This window comes from Micromys minutus (assembly GCF_963924665.1).
Source record: "Micromys minutus genome assembly, chromosome: X".
Classification (NCBI taxonomy): Eukaryota; Metazoa; Chordata; class Mammalia; order Rodentia; family Muridae; genus Micromys; species Micromys minutus.
Window position 1 is genome coordinate 91,479,260 of NC_137970.1, and position 22,705 is coordinate 91,501,964.

Here is a 22,705-nt window from a genome sequence, read left to right on the forward strand (position 1 = left end):
TTATGTGTATATATGTGTGTTCATGTGGATGAATGCCACATACATTTGGTTGCCCTTGGGGGCCAAAAGTGCTGCCAGCAGAACCAAATGAGAGTATTGGCCATTAGCAACCTTCTTCACGTATATCTTCATTGTTTTCACAATCACTTTTCTGTCCTTGGGTGTACCATGCCACAAGCAGTGCATGGCCACTCTGGGGCCATCATGTGTGTGGGCCAGGTACACCATTGCTTCCCTGATAGCTTCAATTAGTTCTGATCGAAGCTTTGGGGGTGCATAAGTAAAAAAGTCCAAGAAGACCTTATGAACCAATGAATGCTTAATCACAGCTTCCTTTTGAGCCATCGGAGTCAGAATCTCCTTCATTTCATCCATGATCAGCTCCAGCTTTCCCGGCTGCACCTCTAGAACCTTTCCCAGAGTCGGGTGGTCTGCTAACTTGTAAAGCTGAAGTGTGTTTCCATAGAGCTCCTCTGTCAGCATGTTCCTCTGTTCCAAAATAGCTTTGTCATTGTGTGCATACTCCACAATGGCCAACGCCTATGAATGCCGCAGCATCTTCCTCACATGCCCTTTAAAAGTTCGGACTATCTCTGCAACCTGTGGTTTCCTTCCATATATGAGAAATTTCTTTATAACATTCCTGGAATATTTGGCTTTACTTAATTCAACTAAGTCACCTTGCAGTTCTTGGAAAACCTGTTTCCTCTGCTTCTCATTTCCATACTGAATGAAGCACTGGATCACTCGAATTGAGTCATGCGCAAAGGCAATAGTTTTAATTTGCCCTTGAATCAGCTTCTGCAAATCACTCATGAGGTTCACCCATTATTTTTTGTCACAATCTTTTCTTCTCAAGCTCTCTCAGATGTGCTTTGCTCGAACCACGATGTCATAGTTGGTCTTGTCACTGAGCTGCCTGCTCTGCTTCAGCTCTTTCTTCTTTTTGAAGTCATCCCACTTGGGTTTCTTGGCTGCTGAATTCATCACTTTTACCATCTGGCTGGAATTTCCAGTTCCTGCTAAATTTATTTGCCTTCTGGAATTTGTCCTTCAGGCCTTTTCCTCCTTATGACCTGTTCTTGAATTGCTTCACACCCTTCTTGCCAGGTTTTGTGGCGCCTTTCTCAAAATTCTTAGATGTGACTTTAGGTTCACCTTCCTTTACAGCTTTCCTTGGGAGTGTCTTTGAAGAACGAGACTCACTGTTTTTATGAAATCTATTCTTTCCCTGTGATGCCTGTGGACTCTTTCCTGTAATTTTTTTCTTCCCTTTGACTTCCATCACAACACTTCGCACACGTGGGGCAGAAGCTCGCATAAATGCTTTTTTAAAAGATGCAAGATCATCCTTTTCTTTTTTCTTTTGAGATAGGGTCTCACTATATAGCCTTGGTTGGCCTGGAACTCACTCAGTAGAGCAAGGTAGTTTTAAATTCACATAAATCTGTCTGCTTTTGTCTGCCTTGTACTAGAATTAAAGGCACATGCCATCATGCCTGGTTTGCTTTTTTCTTTTTTCCAAGTAGAATATTAAATCTCAGAATACTATGACTCTCTTGGGTGTTGGCTTAACACTTCATGAAGGGCAGTTAATTTTATATCCTAGAATGCAATGTGGTGAGCAAGTGTACCCCTGTATGAATGTTTATTGACATGAGCATGGCCATATCAAGGACCCCAATACTTCAGAAACACTAAGTCTGATTAGACTCCACAGTAAGGATAGTATAAAGGAACCCTGGGAAATGTGGGCCTATTTCTCAGCATTAATTAATGTCCTCTGACACAGATTCTACTGTGACCCTATGATTTTTAAATCAAACTTGGTGTATGGTGAGAATAGGGACTGTTTTAGTACGTTGAACAATCAACGTTAGTAAAAGAAGCTGTACATTATGAAATCTTTATACTTTTGAGAAGCTGCTTAAAAAAATACCCTTTTGATTCTTTGTGAATTTCACATCCTGCACTCTAGTCCCACCCATCTCCTCTTCCCTTCATATCTATCCTCTGTCTTTGCAACCTTCCCAGAAAAACAAAACCCCACAAACAAACAAACGACTCATTGTGGAAGCCGTAGTGTGTCACAGTGCACATTACACAAAATATCCTTTTGTTCACTCATCTTTAACAAATGCCACTGCACGGTCTAGTTCAAGCCTCTGGTTTCTGCTACACCATCAATACTGGATACTCATGGGGACACCTCTCAGACGTCTTCTTGTTGCCCTCAAACTCACAGAGATCTGCCTGTCCCTGTCTCCTGATTGCTGCGATTAAAGGTTTATTTTTTTAAATTGTTTGTGCATGTTTGTGTGCATGCACACACGCTACAGCACTTCTGTAGAGGTTAGAGAACAACTCACAGGAGTAGGCTATCTCTACTAGCTGTGTCTTAGGGATTAACTCAAGTAGTCAGGATTAGTGGCAAGTCCTTTACCCGATGAGCCATTTTTTTTTTTTTTTTTTTTTTGGCCCATTTTGTTGATCTCAGGCTGAATATTAAACAAGGTTTTCTTGAGGACGTCCAAGAGTCATTCATCCTCCAAAACTTGAATGAAAAAAATAACAAAAAAAGATTTGACATGTGGGGTACACAGCTTCTGCCCTGACTAGCTGTAATAGGACAATTCCCAAGCTCCATAATGCAGCTTTGATATTTCAGACTATAGAGTTTAGGAATATATTTCTTATATGTTGAGTATGTGTGTATTATTTTTAAAATTTGGTTTGTATGTGTGTATGTGGGCGGGTTGGGGGTAGAGAGCAAATGCATATGCTTCCTAGTGCCAAAGGAGTTCAGAAGAGGGCATGGGCTGCACTGGAGCTGGAATTACAAGTGTTTGTGAGCTGTCTGAAGCTGGGAATCGGAACTCAGATCCTCTGCAAGAGGAACAAGCACTGTAATTCTGAGTCTTCATGTTAGCCTTGGCTTAGGAATATCTAAGCTATCTAAGCAAACTGGACTGAAATTCACTAAAAGCCACCACCAGATCGGCACTTTCGTCCCATAATTGCACACAACACACACTATGGCGAAAACCTAATAAACACACTACACAGCGCTACAGTACAGATTTGGCAGTAAATCTGAGCACCTGGGAACCTCAGACAGGAGTATGGATTGCTGTGTATTCCTAGTCCAGTCTGGGATACATAATGAATACATAGGGAGCCAGGGCTACAATAACAAGCCTGTCTCAAACAAAACAGAGAGGGACAAGCCCCAAATATAACCAGAAAATGTCTCTAAACACTAGAAATGTCTGGGGAAAATATTCAGAGTTCAATTTGTGCCCTATATTCAAGGTATATAGTTGAGCCATTCAATTTACTGCTATCCTTTATTCTAGATGTGTGCATGTATGGGAGGGCATATGTGCACAGCAGAACAGAGCCCTTAGAGGTCAAAGGCATCATATTTTCTGGAGTTACAAGGGGTTATGGGCCACCTGACCTTAGTACTGGGAACGAGAGTTCTCTACAACAGGAGTCCAGCTTGCTCTTTAAGTATTGAGCCATTTCTCTAGTCTTGAGTTTTTTCTTTTTATGATCGTGTGTGTTCTGAGCATATACTGTGAAGGTCAGAGGACAACTTTCTTGGAGTTTTCTCTCTCCTTTTAAAAAGAGTTTCATACTTTTGGAGCAAGCACTTATATCCTCTGAGCCACCTGCCACACTCAGCTCCTAGATTGTTCTTCATTCCAATTTTAGAGAAATTTCCAATTTGTAAATGTTTTACCAACAACCACGCTATATATTTTATCAGTGTCTTAAGATGGCATAACTATTTTAGAAAAATTAAAATCTAGGCTTAGGGCTTTTCGTATTGCATTACTACAGGCTAAAAACAGGACAGTCAGGCACTTTGACTTTTGAGATACCTTCATCAGAACTAAATATTTCATTGCTTATATAGTATTTGAGTAAACTGTCCTTTTATCTCAGTGCCACAACATAAATTTGTTCAACTTGCTAAGTCTGTGTAACTGTACCATACACACAGGGAAACTGGAAGCATCGGCCCTCCTAAAACTGGAGTTAAAGGTCACCTTGTGAGTTCTGGAATTTGACTCTGGATCCTCTGGGCTGCTGAGTCATCCCTCCAAACCAGTTTTTAAAATGATTATTGCCATCATAAAGTTAAGTCCTGGGGGAACTAATTTGCAAACTTCCCAAGTTAGCATGGGTCCTGAATTCAATTCCACCCAGACGAATTCCTTAAAGAACAACACCACGTGCACAGTTACATTTTTTATTTAATCTTATACAGTAAACATGAGGAGCAAGTTAATTCTTTTTTTCATTAGTAGCTTACAATTCTTTCGGGAAGATTCCCATTTGATGTTTATTCAATTTTGTTTATTATCCCCCCAATGGCAATTTTAATATTCACTTTACAAATATAGAGTAGGGAATGAAATGTGAAGCTAACTTATTCCACTTCTAACTTCTCTCAAAATTGATTAAATTTCACAAACATGGGGGAGGTAATCAAATAACAAGGAAAAAAATGTGAAACGTTTTGTAGTCTTAGAATGACTTCTTGGACACTTCGTCTTCCGGCCCACGGCGCTTAACCGACTCAGCTTCGGATTCATCACTTGCCTGTGCTCCAGGTTCTTTTCTGAGGGAAATAAAACAACGAATGTTCAAGATTTTGTAATAGGTAAGATGAAATATAGTCAATTGGTGGTGAACCTCCCGCCTCTGCCTCTCAAGTGCTAGGATCCTAAGAGTTGGGGACACTAAGCTTAGCAAAGATGGGGCCCTTAGTCTCGTTCCCCTGTTCCTCCCCCACAAGACAAGTTTTTTTGGTCCAAATGGGACCCCTACAGCCTCTGACTATGGAGGGAAGGGGCAGAAGCTGGGAGAAGCTCAAGGGGTTCCCAGAAAAGAGCAAGAGATTTACCTCACAAACACGTTGGGGAACTGAGAGCGTTGGAAGACGCGGTCCAGCTCATGAAGCCTCAGCCTACTGAAGGCGCGGCAGATCATGTTTAAATCCGTATCTCCCTGGAAATGCTGGATCCTGGCTGCACCTTGCATGGTTGGTTGTTCCAGGTCACTGTGGCCCTTGTTTTCCTGGTCGTTTTTGCCTCCGGGTTCTCCTGCACTCAGAAAAACCAAAACTACTGCCTTCTGCTGCTCTTCTCATATTAGATTTAGGCCAAATTTAGTCACCACCATCACCTCCTCCCCCAACATTAATCATAGGCCGCTTCACTTCTGAAAAGGAGGTTAACGGAAGATAAAGATACCAAGAGGCCTATAGAAAAACCTAAAGGCATCCAAACTCCTGATATCCAAGGCTACCACCAAAGAGTAGCATCTGTGGTGTCTCTACTATCCTATCCACATGTTTACCTCACAAAGCTTTTTTTTTGGGGGGGGGGCGGGTGGAGTGGGGGTGGGGAAAGAGGTAAATCCTCTGAATTCCCTCAGAGGTTTCTTTGAGGGAGGGGTGCCCGCCGATGTCTCTATTGCTACCCAAGTACCAACCTTTAGCTTCTTGCAAGGAAGCATCAGTTCCCAGGCTCTGGTAACCGGTGCCCTGGTGTTCAACCTTGCGGGGATGATCCATTTCGGGCGTTTGGAGTGCTCTCAGTGGGTCTGCTCTGTGAGATGGCAACTGGACCGTCCTTCCTCCGCGCCGCCCGCCAACTGCTCTGCTTCACACTTCGAGGGCCAACGTAAGGGGATTGTACCTACTGTGACGTCACGTCGTTCACAGGGCTGGTGATTGGACAGTTATCTGTGATGCGCATGACAGTAGGGATTGGATACACTGCAGGCCTGCAATACACTGTGATTGGACAAGCTAGGACATGCATACGGTTTATGATTGGTTGGGCTGGACAAGTTGTAGGCATGTGATTGGGCAGGCTAGGACAGGCATACAAGGTTTGTCTTTGGGTGTGCTGTGTAGCATTTGACCATGCGGGGTAGACTGTCGAGGGGCTTCTGTCTCTGGGGGTTGGATAGCCATGACAGGAACAAAGTGGGGATTGGACAAGTTGCAGGCATATGATAGACTAGCACATCAGGTTTGTGACTGGATGGGCTGTGAGGTATTTGATGCTTCAGTTTGAACTGTCTAGGGTCTTCTGTCCCTAGGGGTTGGATGGGAGGCACATTCTCACAATCCTAGGGATTGGAGGGCTAGAATGTGCATATGTGTGATGCTGAGGATTGCACAGCTTTCGGCTGTGGCTGTTGGGAGGGAAAAACGTCTCTTGTGGGGGAGGGACGGAGGAACGAGACTAAGGGCGAAATCTCGCGAGAACCTTAGCTTGTGGCGAAAAGCCTTGCCTTCAAGCAGGCATGTGCGTACCATGAATCTCGCGAGAACCTTTGAGGTGGTGGAGAAAAGCGCTGCCTTCAAAGTGCGCATGCACATTCATGGCGCACATGCGCATTTATGGTGAGATGCCTTCGGGCCTCAAGAGCTACACAGAACTGGAAAATCTAGTTTCTTATAGCTCAGCTATCTTGGAAGAAAGGACTTGCCCCCGGGTTCTAGCCCATTCTCTCCCAAAGTGTCTAAGTTATAAATAAGAGGAGACAATCAGGCAGCAGTTTCTAAGCTAAGAGTTTCCCAACCACATATGAAAAACTGAGGGCACTAAGCATAGCAAGTGTTCAGGAAAAATTACACCCTGACTGGCAGCTGCAGAGAGGAAATAAAGCAAGCAAGCAGTTTAAAGTGAAGAGCACGTGCTTAGCGGGGACATTTTTGACCCTGACTTTCTAGAACAGGATTGGGTGCTTCTCCAGGTGACGCATCACTGGTAGAAAAAGGGGGCGGGTAAATTTCAGGTGAAACCAGCAATGGAGCCAGCTGAAACAAGATGGAGGAAACTTTGTCACAGCAGTCAGGTAAGAAGTGTACAGACATATAGAACACTAATTTGAATCTGGGAAGTGAGCAAACACATCCTCCTTGATCATTTTGCATTCTTTTTCAAAAGAGAAATGTGGGTGACAGGAAGTTTTTAGGTAACAATAGAGATAACCAAAAATAATAAGTATTTGAAACTAGAATACCTGTATCTACTTCTTTGCTGAAATTTTAGTATTAATACCAAAATGAGACACTATCCTTCATCAACCACAAAGGCAGTTGCACAAAAACAGCGATTGCTGGAAAGGACAGGCTAGGATGTGCAGAAAATAGATGATTGTGTATTACCTGTGACTTTAAAAGATGCATGGCTCCTGTGAAAGACAGAACAAAAGTCCTAGCAACCTATAGATTTGCTGTTCAATCTATCAATTTCACTTATGGATAAACACTCAAATGAATTAACAGCAGAACCTATACAGATCCTTGTAAACCACATTCATGGCAGCATTGATCATAGGAGCTGGCAATCAATGTATCCATGTGCCCTTTGATGAATGAGTTGCTGAGAAGTGAAATATAATTATACAGAATGGGATATTTATTACTTATGATGTGTATGATTATGGTATATAAATTATTTATAACACATATATGGGAATATTCATTATTGATGCTTAAAAATAATGAAATCTTGGTTCTGTCTTTAGTATTACACACTGCAAATCAAAACAAAAGCTTCTGAAATAAAGCTTTTTTTTTTTTTTTTTGGTTTCTTGAAACAGGGGTCTTGCTATATATACCCAAGGGTGGCCACATCTTCTGGATTGTCATGCCTCTACATCATTATTTGTAGAAGTTTAGGCTTGTAACATTATTCTTGTCACATTACATTATAGTTGAATCTTGTATACATTGTGCTAATAAGATAAAGTATAAATCTGTGTGTGTTTATGCATTCTAATTCATATAGGTAGAGTAGTGTTTCCTAAGGACTGGTGGTTGGAATGTAGAGAGATTATGTTTAGTGAGTGTGAAGTTTCACTCTGGGAAGGTAAAGAGTTGTGGAGATGAACTGCATGGTGGTCATGGTTGCTCAATGGGGTCAATGTACTTAATGTTACTGAACAGTGTGCTTTCTTTGGTTGTTTTTGGGATACAGGGTTTCACACTGTCTCCAAAACACAATTGATTATGCTATTGAATGCAGGATAAAATTGCTGAATATGTAAATATTCTCAGAGAAATTATGTGGTTGGGGATGGGTGTTCTATTCAATTTGGAACAGGAAAATTTCAACGAGAACTTGCTTTCGTGACTTTTGTGCTACCGATATGTACACACATATGTTGCCCAAATTTTGCAACTGTGGTGTTTGTCAGCTGCTTATATGGTGAGAACATGTTCTATCTAGGTTCTGTTAACAAACTCTACCCACAGCTGCTGCTCCGATTTAAGAGGGACAGGTGTTTTTCTTGCCTTATTTGGGGGTGGCATGTGTTACCAGGGTAGGAAGTGAGGAGGATAGAACGTGGTTGGCTTATAGGAGGCCGAAATTCCATTACTTGGAGGTCATGAGCTTTGGAAGTAGGGACACCCAGCGTTTGATCAGTGTAGCAAGAAGTCTCATGGCTGATAGTAAGGGCCATGAGGGTGAACACAGTACATGCCTGGTTCTGTCAGGAACCATTTAGCATGCTCTGCAAGAATCAAACAAAAAAGACCCAAATAAACTAGTCTGTTTCTGAGATACGAGAACTATATAGTTTAGAAAGACCTCAAGGAATGTGCAATACTGCTCTGGGAAGGAGCAGACAATATGGCTTCTAGACTGGAGCTGTGAAATGAGAGAGAAGAACCTGCCTGGGAACTGGATGGGATGGAGTGTAGTGTCCCTTTGAAGCAGCAGGACCCCTGCCAGAGTTGCTGTCAGTGCCCTTTGTGCCACATAAAAGGAAGGCAGGAGGGAGAAGTAGAAACAGCCTAGATGTACTTGGGCTGGCTGCCGCTTCTTTTCTTGAGAATAGCCTCATAGGAAGTTTCTTTCAGGGTTCAGGGTTGAAATGAAATTCTCAGCTTTATCAGAATCAGCTATCAGCTTTTTCTGGAAAATTACTGTCTTTCCCTAGGTACTTGTTCTGCCTCTCTTGCCTACAGTCAGGGGTGAGGTGAGTTACATCTTACCCCTCACACTAGGGGTTGGTCCTGAGATACACAGCACTGTCACCCCATGGAAGGAGGGTTTTGTCATCTTGTTTAAAGGACAGTTTCTGATAATAGACACCATAATTTTTCTAATCCAGAAGGCACACAGATAAACATGTTGAGAATTCACCTCCCTTTTGAAAACACAGCTGCTAAGAGGATATGGCTGAAGCAAATAAGTTGTTGGTGATGGAAGGGCATGGGAAGAGGGGTGCACCGGGGGTGGTAGAGACTGTGCCTCTGGCTCCCAGGGAAGGGTGAAACTCGAGGTTCCTCCACAATCTTCAGGGAAAGGTGATCTGCTTCTCAGGAGAAGGAATCTCTGAGCTTTTATTTATGGATTATGATATTTCCTATATTGCCCTCTCTTTTTTTGAAACCAGGTTTACAACAAGAGAAAAAAAAGGTCTACTCTATATTAAATAATTAAGAGAAAAACTGAAAAACACATCATGGTTTTTTGTTATCTGTCAGAAGACCCCTTTTTCCTTACTGCTTAAATTTTGTGAGGGGCTGATGGTGTGAAACACGGGACAGTATCCCCAGCAGTACAAAATAGTTCCCAGGCAAATGTCCAAATGCCACATGCCCCTTCCCTGTCTCTGTCATAGTGCACATGGAAGACATTAGCAGCAGCATTTTCAGGCAGATGCAACAGCATGCACCAGGGAATTATAATGCTGGCTGCCTTTATCCGTGTGACTTCAATTGGTACTTCAGAACAGCAACAGGATCAGCCATTTGGACTCTATGATTTCCCCATTCCCACCAGTCTCTGTTTAACCAAATCAGCTTTCTGAGTGCCGGGCTCTACCTGGGAGTACTCAAATTGTCCTTGTAAGGATTGAATTTGTATTTAATTTTTAGTATTTCGAATCATGGTTCCCCTAGCTACACTATTTTGAATGATCTATGTATTACAACCTCAGAGGGACATCTCCACAGATGTCCCTGTTAAAAGGACAATGCTGGTGTTAAAAGGAGTTGTACAAGATATATACTTCTTTATATTTCTCATTTATCTGTATATAATTACTAGAATTATGTGCACATATAACTAATTCACATGTATTTTTATAACCTAAACACATATACTGATAATTTATCCATCGGCTAAGTGTGTATGCATTTAGGGAGCGAAAGCAGCTTAGTAATCACCGTTGTTCCTTTAGGAAGTTGTGCTCCATCTTGAAATGAGTCATTTTGGGAAGGCTGTCTTATTACTCCCTTTCCTTTTTCTACATTGATCACAAAGTTCTAAAGTCAAATTGACAGGGATAGAGAGATGTTTTAGTAGAAAAGAACACTTGCTGCTCATGCAAAGGTCCTGCATTTGCTTCCAAGCCCCCACAGAAGCCCACAAATGCCTATAACTCCAGCTCGGGGTGATATAAAGTTCATTTTCTGGTCTCCAGCACCCACAGATACGTCATATACATAGACATACATACACATAGATAAATAAATAAATAAAGTAAATAAATAAAAATAATCTTTAAAAGGGCAATTTGAGGACTGGAGACAGATGGTTCAGCAATTAAAAGAGCTGGTTGGTCTTCTAGAGGACCTAGGTTTGATTTCCAGCACCCATATGATGGCTCCTAGCCATCTGTAGCTCCAGTTCCAGGTGATCTGACTTCCTTTTCTGACCTCTGGGGGTACCAAGCATGTGGTTCACAGACATAAACACAAGCAGAACAATAACAATAATTTTTAAAAGGTAGTTTTGAAATACTGTAAGGTCAAAAACAAACAAACAGACAAACAAACAAAGACAAGACAAGAACAATAAAAACCTCAGCAACTTCCTGGACAGAACCAAGCTATCATCCTAGACCTGAAGCAAGTTCCAGAATGGCAGTTGTGTCAAGTTGCTTTGTCTTTCCTCATCTGCACGTTGGCTTCACTTACACCCAGGCATACTGCTAGTCTTCTTCTGAGGGGAGAAGTAGCAAAGGTTCAGCCTGTGACGTTACAGATGGAATAAACTCTGTACAGGATACTTCACCATCTTTCTATTTTCTGTAACATTCACCTTGAAGATTTGAGACTTAAAAACATTCTACCAGTGATTGTATTTCATGAACCCACCATTAACAAGCATAAAAGTCACTCATGTCCCTAATAAGTAACTTGAAAAACAGTAATATAAACAGAAAAAAAGAGGAGAAAGAGAGGTTCCTAATATTGGGTGTGCAGATGAAGGAATTTGCCAAACAAACAAACAAATAAACAAAAACAAAACAAAAAACCCCAACAAATTCTCACAAAAAAACTTGTGTGAGGCTCTTTATTAGGACAGAAAGATAAACTCAAACATCAAAGAAGATAGATTGATGGAAAGCACCCTAGGATCTTTAATGTTGTTCATTCAGTTACCATACAGGGGTATCGAACCTGCAAGAGAGTGATATGTTACATTTACTTACTTACTTGCTGTGCCTGGGCCAGAGTGCACCCGTGGAGGTCAGAGGTCAGCTAATGCATGTTATTTCTCTGCTGTTGTGTGTATGCTAGCGAGTTTGGATTCCCAGGCTTAATGGCAAGTGCTTTTACCCACAAAGAAAGTCCAGGAGAAAAATCAACACAGGCAAGGTAGAATATGTCTGAGATTTTTGCATAAATGGTCTCACAGAGACTGGGCTGGCCCAAGACTCATTCTGTAACTGAGGACAGTCTTGCACTTCCAATCTATCTGCCTTTACCTCCCAATTACTGAGGTTACAGATGATTTTTTTTTTTCTGTTTTGAGACAGTGTACTACTCTGTAGCCCAGGTTGGCCTGGAACTCACCACTGCAGTCTCATTGGCCCATCTAGTGTCCCATGTATAGACAGAAACCCCATGTTCAATACTGAATCCTGTTTTATTGATAATACTTTAGGAGGGGCAGAAAATTTAATGGGAGACCAAAAGACAGTAACCGAGAGAGACATGCCAAGATGTATAATTGTGCAATTTAAGAAATATGTGATGTACAGAAATTTTGGTTTTCAAAAAACATGTATATTTCATGCGTGTGAATATTTTGGCTGCATGGATGTGTCTCATATTCCTGCCTCATGCCCAAAGGAGTCAGAAGAGAGATTAGTTACCCTGGAACAGGAGTTAAAAAGATGGTTGTAAGCCATGTGGGTGCTGGGAAATAAACCTGGATCCTCTGAAAGAGCAACAAGTGTTCTTAACTGCTAAGCCATCTTGCCAGCCCCAGATGCATGCAGATTTTCAACAAAGGCACAGTGTCACTCTGTACTATCCTAAACACACCGCATGCTTCTCACATCTGTTTTTTAGCAAGTCCTTACATCAACAGACACGGCCCAGTTTGATACAATTAAATATTATTTGACAAATTCTTTACTCCCACTTTTACTAGCTACTGTCCCTTACCCCAGAACCCTAGGGCTGGAGGATGGGGCCTGGATTTTCTAAGTGGCTTTTATTTCAACATGGCAAGGGAGAGGCCAAGGAGATATCTGAGCAGGAAGAAGTACTTGCTGGCAAACCTTGTGGCCCGAGTTTGACCCGTGGTATAAAGAGGACCTATTCTACTAGTTTTCCTTGCACCTCGGTTCATAGGATGTGGCAAACACACAACCAAATAAATCAACAAAAAAGAAAACATAATAAATAATTTTAAATGGAGCAAGAGGGTCACCAGGGAAAAGGCATAAACAAGTCTGGAGCACATGCGCCCAGCAAACAGGACATCAAGCCAGGCTATGTGCTCGCCTGACTCCTGCACTGATGTACTGAGTGCTCTGGAAACAAACTCTCGCCTCAGTAGCTGCCAGTGGGCGAACCTGTTGCTGAAATCACATTTGTCCTTCAGCAGTGGCATAGGCTGCACACCCAGGGGCCTCTCATGCCCCAGAAAACTGTCTGCCGAAGCTGATGCACATTCTCCCAGACAGGGCGACTGGCACCATTGTCTTCTTGGTTCCAGTTAGCCATGAGGCCTGCAGCACCAGCAGCAGGCCCGCCATGTCCACTTAATTCTGCTGCTGCTGCTGCTGCTGCTGCTGCGGCTCCCGACCCAGACTGGTCCCGTCCAATCTGTTCCTCATTTCTTCCCTCTCCAGCCAGCAAGGCCATCAGTGCCTTCCCACCTTAAGTGGGGAAATGGAAAAATGAGTTGTCAGGGCCTAGGGTGGTGCGGGGGGGTGCCACGGAGTCATGGCAAAGCCTGTGGCACACAGCGTCTCTGTTCAGTTCTCCTATGGGACGCTCCTCCCTTTGTAGGCGTGGCCAACTCACTATTCCCAGCACTCACTGACCATTCACATGTTCCTCATCCTCCTCAGGTTCCATACGAAGCAGGTAATTGATATTTTGATGCTCCATGTTCCGAAAGCTGTCAAAGAGGCTTGCGGCTTGCTGTACTTTGTGTCTGCATAGTCTGGACTACAATTCTGAAAAGCATCTCAACCAGCAAGGGTTATCTTCTGGCCCGGTTAAGACAGTATCCAATCATGGGCGCACAGTCCTGGCTTCCGGTTGCCCTCTGCTTGCTATGGGTTGAAAACCTGAACTGCGAAACAGGGCAGATTAGAGCTGCAATGAGCAGGACATACTTAAAGGAAATCGTGGCCCCTGGAAACGTGAGGTGTAGAAGGGGCCTTTCTTCTCACTTTGCACCTCAGCCGAGTCCTCCGGCCTTGCTTAATTATCTTCCCAGGGAAGGGATGGCGGTCAACTATCGGAACCCATTTGGGGGAAGTAAGAGAAGATCCCCAGTAGCTCTGGAGGCCTTGCAGAAGTGTGTGGACAATACGTCTTGGTCTAGTTCTCCACACTGGGTCCCTGATCCTTCGCACAGACCGGATATTAAGCTGATGTGTTTACATGGGAGGCTCTTCCTTTGAGCTTTCACGGAAAGTGGAGCACACGTAGTATACCGAGCTTCCACGCTCTGTCTTTCCAGGAGTTTGGGCAGAAGTGCAGGGCTTGCAGGCTCAGCAGACGGATCAGAGGGCTCACCTTCACCAGAGCTTCTGGGCGCCGGATGGAGAGGAGGAGGTGCGGGGATGGGACACCGAACTTTAGTAATACCGTCAAGCTTTGGTAAGTGCTGGTAAAAGCTGAGAGAAGTGTCATCATACCTGTGTTGAGTTTCCTCATATTTGTCTTGAACACACATGCACACACGTGCGAACTCCCCCTCCCCCTCTCCCTCCCTCCTAATGTCGTCTATGAAAGATCAAAGTGGAGAGCAGGCTTTTATGTCTTGATCTCCATCCCAGAACCATCAGTTAAGTAGCCCCTTCACTGGCATGTCTGATCCCGTGACAGCCACTTTCCCCAGCTCATCTGTTCTGGTCACCACGACCCTTAAAAACAAGGTCCCTTAAAAAACTCGTGTATCTCCAGTCCTTTACATGACTGAGCTGGCAATATTTGAGAACCATGATGTTGGAGTAAGAGTTCTTCTATAAAAGAGTTACCTCACAGCTCTGATAACTGTATATGAAAACTGCACACACACACACACACACACCTTTTTCTTTTCTAGCCTAAGCTGTACATGCATCAGTACTATGCCATACATTTTGTTGTTGTTTTGACTTTTTGGCCCAGGGTCCATTTATGTAGTTCTGACTGTCCTGGAGCTTATTATGCAGACCAAGCTGGCCTCAAACACACAGAGATCCACCTGCCTCTGTCTTCCAAGTGCTGTGCTGAAACGTGTTCACCACCGAGTCTGGCTTTATTGTTCTTTTAGATATTTAATTTTGTTTCTCCTCCTCCTCTCTTACCTCCATAAAAGCTGCCTCATACGCCCCACGCTGCTCTCTTTCAAATCCATGGCCTGGTTTTCCAATTGTTATTGTGTGTGTGTGCGTGCACGCATACATATATTTTCCCAAATAAATCCGTCATGTTCATATAATATTACTAGTTTGTATTTTTTTAGGGCCGACTGGACACGCAGTCGATGTGCTTCCCCCCGGGGAGGACCACCTTTTGTACTCCTAGCTTTATTCAGTTGTCTGTAGTTATTTGTGTAGGGTTAAGACCTCCTGGGCTTTTCCCTGTGATGTTTGGCATGCTTGCTTGTGTCCTCCTTGTTCAGATCATATTTAGGCAGGCATGTTGGTGAGACTTTATGCGTATAGTTTCCAATGTTACTAGGAGACATAGTCTCACAATGAACTCCCTGATCCTATGACTCTTACAAGGTTTCTGTCCCCTCTGCCACAATGTTCCCTGAGCCTTTGATGTAGGAGTGTTTTATAGATGGATCCCCTGGGACTGGGTGCTACAACACTTCATTAGATTAGTTTTAGTTTTCTGTACTTGTCTCCAACACTTATCTGTGTATATAGAGACAAATGTTTCTAGATTGTTGTTAGTGATGGTGCTGGTTTGGTAAAGTAGTGGTTGCAGGTCCACTTCTAATAACTCTGAGTAGTTAACTAGGTTTCTAGTACTAGGCAAGGGCTTCCTTCCACTGAGTGCATCTTAAGTACAATTTGTTAATGACAAGGTTTGTATGCTACTACTTCATTCTTGGGGTTACTATGTCATGTTGGTCATTGACATGGTTTATAGGCATCATAGTTAGGTAGAACAGTGGGTTGCCTCCCTCTGTTGTAAGTTTGCATGGCCGTTTCTGGTACAATGAAAGTTAGTTCTTAGGAAGTGGGTATTCAGGTCAGTTAGAGCTCAGGGGTCTCTGAGCCTCTGTCTGAAGTGCTTGGTGTCTTTATATTTATCTTCTGACAAAAATGTATTCGTATACTTTTATGCAAAAATGCTTAAAATTTGTTCATTTATCTTTGTTTTTTAAAATAAAGTTGTTCAAAAAATATTTACCTTCTACCTTTGGGAGGTAACCAAGGGCAACAGCAGTAGGCTGAATGTTTTAGGAATCTCTTGGGTAGCCCTGTTCAACAACTCAAGAGAGAGTTTCCCATGTCTGGTACTTGGGGTTTTTGTTAGGTGGTTTTGGGCTCTGTGTTTTAAGGTGGTACTTCTTTAGTGTGCTCAGATGTATGTTTGTAGTTATGCTAACTAGAAGTATAATTTGTTTACAGGGCAAGCTTGATTTAACTTTCTGTATATGTTTTCAATGTTAAATCTGAAGCAAGTAACTAAGATCAAGTAAAGCTTTAAATAAAAAAAAAATAGGTATGTTTAACAGATTATGGCTCTCAAAACCTCCAAGACACCTGTTAAATATGGTATTTAAAGTGTTTAATGAAAAAGCTTCCCCTGATAGAAATACCAGCTCCTAGAAGTTACTCCAAGGCCTCTAATGATGATGGGGCATAGACATCTCGACCTGGATTTTGGTAATCCTAACCTAATCGACGGACAAAGAACAGCAGCAAAGAACAGCACTACCCTTTCCCTGAGGCCAGGGCCCTTCCCAAACTCTGGACACTGTTCAGTTGATTGCCCTACTCTGCCTCACCAGTGTAGGTCAGTTTTCCTAAGTTCCTTATCCACAGGAAAGTTTCTCCCATCTTGTTGTGGCAGCCAAAGGCCAATGCTGCCCCGTGTGACAGTTGATGACCTATGACCTTTGCTCTTTGTGACCACCACAGGGTTGGAGGGGACCTAGAATAATGGTCCCGGTGACAGGTAAGTTTTTGTCATTTTAATAGATCTCTGACAATTATTGTACTGGCTGGTTTTGTGTTTACTTGACACAAGCTGGAGTTATCACAGAAAAAGGAGCCTCAGTTGAGGAAATGCCTCCATGAGATCCAGCTGTAAGGCATTTTCTTAACTAGTGATGGGGAGGGCCCAGCCCATTGTGGGTGGTGCCATCCCTGGGCTGGTAGACCTGGGTTTTATAAGAAAGCAGGCTGAGCAATCCAGGGGAAGCAAGCCAGTAAGTAACATCCCTCCATGGCCTCTGCATCAGCTCCTACCTCCTGACCTGCTTGAACTCCAGTCCTGACTTCCTTTGGTGATGAACAGCGATATGGAAGTGTAAGCTGAATAAACCCTTTCCTCCCCAACTTGCTTCTTGGCCATGATGTTTGTGCAGGAATAGAAATCCTGACTAAGACAGTTTTTGATGGCTAACTGTAGCTTTGTCAGTTTAACAGCAGCAAGCAACCCAGCTCTCTCTTCCTCCCTAGGCCACAGCTCCCCCATCAGTCCATTTATATGTATAACTCAGATTCTCAGTTTACTTTGCTGGCAGACCTCACACTGAAATAGATAAAAATCAGAAAACAGGTTTCAACGTAACTGTTTACTATTATTTATTTAAAGAAACGTGCTTTGCAATGACTACTCTCAGTATTTAACTACCTGTGTCTCAAGGTAAATTATTGTGTAGAAAAAGAAAAGGTTTGAAGTTTATGTAAGTTGTGCGGGTCTAAAGAATCTAAAGTATATAAATGTGAGATGTAGAAGTCTGAGGATGTAAAAGCTTAAGTTATAAGGGTCTAAGAAAGTGATTTAGGGTGTGTAAATGCAAGTTATAAAGGTCTAAGGGTCTAAGAAGGTGATCGAAATTATATGAAAAATGACAAATATTTCAGATTTCTTTCCCTGTCTATGCTATTGCAAGACTTCAAAATTTCAGAGTTTTAGTAAGAATCAGTGTGAAGTGGAAACTTCTGGTTGTGCCATGTGTTGCAGACTCATGTAATGTTTTGCTGAAGTGAGACCTGTGCGAGGACACGTGATGTTTGGAGAGAGTATGAGTACAGATCAACAGACAGTGGTGGGGCACTTGCACAGGGGGTTGTGCATCGCTTCATTGGTTGGCATCTTTGCCGATCTTCACCTCTTTGTGAGAGGCACCGCAGAGAACTTCTGGTTTTCTGGCTGGTTCTGATAACTCCTGCTTACTTGTGCCAATTCAGTGGAGGCCTTGTTCACTGCAGTCAGCAGAGGTGGCTGAAGCTAGAGAATAAGAAGGAGCCAAAAGATTAGAACAAATTGCCAGAGTTAGTTTGAGGCCAAGCAGAGAAATTCAATGAGAAGCAAAATAAACCAGTTTGAATCAGTCAGCTTGGAGGGGAGTTTGGGCCAGAACAGCTGAGTTGAACCAGCCAAGCCAGCCAGAGTTCAGAAAGAACTAGAAAGAGTGAGTTTATCCAGCAGTAACTCTCAGAGGCTGAAACATTCTAGGCCCAGATCAGATTGTTTGGAGGCTAGAAGCTTCCAGGACTAGTGATAGTTGTGTCTATGGATTTCAACTCATCCTCCCATCTGAGGAAATGAAAGATACTTTTACAACTTTTTACTGATTCTTTGTGAATTTCACATCACAAACCCTAATACCTCTCATGTCCCTCTCCCTCCATATCTGCCCTTGGCCCTTGCAACCTCCCTGCTACCAAAGAAAATGTGATTTGTCTCATACCCTTTTGCCCAAACAAATACGCATTGCAGTGAGTTATTGGTAATGTCTGAGGCATTTAGCTTTGGGACACTTTTAATGCTGGATTCTAACTGGGACTCCTCTCAGATATCCTTTTATTGTGTTGTGAAGATTTTGCAGCTTTGGTTCTGAAGGACCAGGCCATTCGCACACCCCTGCATTCATAGATGGGATGGATACATGTTGGAGTGGGCCAACTCAAAGCCCTGGATCTGGGCCTGGGAGGTGGCTGAGTTGGCCAGCTGGCCTGCACACACACCATCTAGGCTAGTTCTCCAGCACTGCCTGTGTGAGGTGTCAGGCCAGCTCACTTGAGCGCAGCAGCTGGCAAGGGGTGGAGATAGCTCTCATGTTCTCGAGTGCTCAGGGCCAGCTCTTCTGTGCCCATGCTACCAGGGCAAGCCCTACTATGCTGCCCACCCAAGGTTTAGGGCCCACTTTCCCAAGTGCTGGTACAGGTCAAGGACAGCTTTCTTGCATTCACACCCACAGGACCAGCTCTCCCACATTGTCCAGGCTAGGGATGGGGCCAGGTCTCCTGCAGAGGCGTTCAACTTGTGGAGTAGACCTGAAATATGTTCAGAAAGAGGTTGATTACTTCCATGCATTCAGTTCACTGTCATGTCCATGTCCATATCCTTCCAGGCAGTTTTTTTTTTAATTGTAGCTCACAAAGCTCTCACAGATAAGATTGGTGATTATTTTTATCTTCTGATACCATGCATAGCACCTTCCAGCACTATGAAGGCTGTAAGAACAGTGGTTCCAGGTTTACACAGGGACTTTCTTAGACCTTCCAGCTATATAAATAATGACACAGAGGCTTTTTAATATTTTAAAGCTTAGGGCTTTTAGCTAGATCATTCTCACAGCCAGATTAACAGCTTACCAGGACTAATCCTGGCACTCCATCTCTCCCCATGGCTAGCTCTACTTCTCTGCTCCGCTCTGGTCTGTCTGTTCCCCAAAACGTTCACCAGCAAATCTGTGGCTCATTTATTCTCCCAGCATCACCTCCTTTCGGAAGTTCTGCCCCCCACCTTCTGCCTAGCTATAACCCATCGGGTTTTTATTTTAGTAAAGTCAGATACAATTCTGGATCATCTCTAGGTTGGTGAGGAAGGATGAATATTCACAGACTATGAGACTGGTGATGGGCCATAGAAATAACAATACCAAGATCCAGCTAGCATTTAGCTCTTTGCTAGTACAGAATTAACAGAATTGAAGATACAGAGATATATCTTCATGCAATGTGCCCCAACACAGGTTAGTGCCAGCCTGATTACTCTGTGTGTGACTCAATGATTGGATGTCTTAAGCATTAGGGTCTTACTATCACATTCTGGCAGATAACTGTGGCTGTTTGAATTTAAATGTCCCCAATACCCTCATGTGTTTGAACATCTTGGTTTCCAGTTGGTGGTGCTGTTTAGGGAGGTCATGATGAGGTGTAACCTTGCTGGATGAAGTATTTAGCTGGGGCCAGGCTTTGAGCCTCACGTCACTTCAGGTTTACACCTGCTCTTTGTTAAGGATGTTTGTTATCTCTTGGCTTCCAGATCCTGCTTTTATGCCTGGCATTTGCTGCCATATCTTCCTGCCATGATTAAGTCTTATCTTTCGGAATCCCTATGTCAAAATCAAATCTTCCTTTTACAAGATACTTTTGGTGATGGTATTTTTTCATAGTAACAGAAAGGTAACTAATACAGGAGTTGATACCAGAGTGTGGGCTATCACTAGGAAGAACCTGACATTTTTATTTTTATTTTTTTAGGGATGTGGAAGCCTGGAATTTTGGACTTCAAACATGGTTGAATGTTGTAAACAAATCCTTGCCACGTATCCCAGTAGTAGCCTGGAAGAAAGAAGTGTTGGGAGAAATGTGACCATGAAGACTTGAATCAAGAGGTTTCAGAGGAGAAAAATATGAGCATCTGGGCTAGAGGACATTCTTGTGATATTTTGGCAAAGAATCTGGCTGCCTTCTACTCATCTTAAGAACTAGGCAGAGGCTCAATTGAAAAGCAATGGACTAATTAAAGGTAAGTTCAAGATAACGTAATATTGAATTTGTGGCATGGTTGTTAATACATTTGTAAGTGTACAATGAAAAACAAGTGGGACAGAAAGAAATACAAAATGTACAGTTTAGAGAAAAGAACACTAGGAAGTTTACTGTTGCGACCAAGGCTTGTGTTGAGAGCCTACCATCATTGGAATCAGCAAAGTTAATGTGAGGCCTCCTGCTCCCCACTTGTTCAATAGGAAGGACATTCTCAGGGTAAGACTTCCTGTAACTAAGCCTCAAACTTATGAAGTAAAAGAGACCCGAAGGAGTTTTCTGCTTTTGGAAAGTATATAAAAGCTGCTGTAAATGTGATTCATGGGAGAGAGTCCACCCCAAGCTTCAGCTGAACTTGGTAGTGCTGTACAGTATGACACTAAATGTATAGTGGTCTTTCCGGCTCAAGAAATGGGATTCCAGGACCTCTTTTCTTTTTTAAGCCAGGAAGTAGTATATTTACTGGATTAATATCTGAAAGCCAGAGAGCCTCAAATCTCACAAGGATGAGGCTTTAATACATTCTTGGCTCCTTTGTCTCCTATGTATGGTTACAGATATTCTGGTTGGGTGTTTTTAAATTAATAGGCAGTGGCTACTGGAATGAGAAGATAGGGAAAGAGGAAAGAAACTGCAGGGCCAATATGGTCAGTGTCAGGTCCAAAGGGTACTCTGTTCTCAGTCCTGGGGCCTGTTCTCTACCAAAGGAGCAAGTCTTTGCTTATCACTGTCAGAAACATGATTATTGTGGTGCCTAATATCATACCAAAATTTATACTGGACTTCAGCTTCTTCAGTTTCACAAACCACCAGTGGCTCTTCTAAGTTCCTCTTACCCCTCACCCTATGTTAAACTTTTCCAAGCATAGACTTCCACCCCATAGCTTTTTGTTCCTATGTAACCTCGTTTGTTACCCCAGCCATGCAGTCTCTAGGTCCTCTCTTTTGTTTTTCTCCCCCGGTCCCCCTTTGCCTCTCTTCCTTGGTCTCCTTTGTCTTCACTCTCTTTCTCTTCTTCACTCACTACTCCCTCTTTCCTTTCATGGCCTGGTTCAGTCTCCCAGCCATGTTTAATCGTCTCTCTCTGTTCTTTACTCTTCTTGATGCCTCTGGCTGTACTCTCCCTCATCTACAATAAAAACCTCCCCCTCAATCACCTCAGAGTGGTCATGTCCTCAGTGTGTATAGTCAGTTCACATGTATACATGAGTGTGCTGGTCAGCTGCATGTACATATGGACATTGACCAGGACACATGGGTATTTTCTATTGTCTTTTCTCCTTGGTCTCTAGATTGACCTTTTCTACGGTGGTGCTTTTTTGGGGTCCAGGAGTTGTCTCACAAACCACACGTACATTAATCTTAGTCATACAGGGATAGTTCACTGAGCATTTGTCCCAGGACTGATCAAACAGGCCTGCAAACCAGACTTGGAAGCTGACTGCTCCCACAGATATTTTTGAGGGCCAGTTTATAAAGGCAAAACCCACCACAATACATGTACACGTGTAGGAATGGTTGCCTGTGGTTTGCATTGACTCAAGTTATTTTGGCTATGTAGACAGAACAGTTCTAATTGACCTTAATTCTGGTTGTTCCTAAGTGGAGCTTATGGTTGTAGAATTTCTTAAGATTAACAAACCTTGGAACATAACAGCAAACCTCAGAATATAACAGGATATGTGGTCAGTTTGACCCTGCTCTGAGTCAAATTATTTTTCTGTGTCAGTAACTATATGAAATGACTGACAGGCATGGAACAAAATGGCTGCTGGAGAACAGACTTCAATAGTGCTCAAGCCTGTCTCAGACTAAAAGAACATTACCTTAGTTTAGGGGTCTATATTTCCATGGACTCTATGGGGCTGGGAATAAATATTCTGATTATGGAAACTATGAAAACTAAAATCAAGCAGGCTCCTGAAATCAAAAGCATAAGAACTATGGTACTCTTGGATTCCCCCAAAGATGAAAAACATCCCCAGATCATTTATCTGGGTTATAGTCATTCTGAGTCTGAATCAGAACATGAACAACCTTTATATGATTGGTGGTTTCTTCTATGACATTTCCTTCACCATCTATTTGTATACAACATTTGCTCATGTCGAATTTTACACAAGTTCCTCCTTAGAAGCAAGAAAACAGTCTAAAGCTAAATAGATTTTGGTAGATAGCATTGGGGATTTTGCTTTCTTATTTGGTTAGGATATCAAGAATCTTTGCAGTTTTATTA

The 22,705-nt window shown here is 42.8% G+C and overlaps 1 pseudogene across 1 annotated transcript; it reads right to left on the bottom strand.

Annotated features, from left to right (window-relative positions):
• Nucleotides 1–1,321, bottom strand: LOC308415124 (pumilio homolog 3-like; annotated as a pseudogene). The gene has a single exon. The product of its transcript is annotated as a pumilio homolog 3-like (transcript).
• Nucleotides 1,322–22,705: the final 21,384 nt, after the last annotated feature.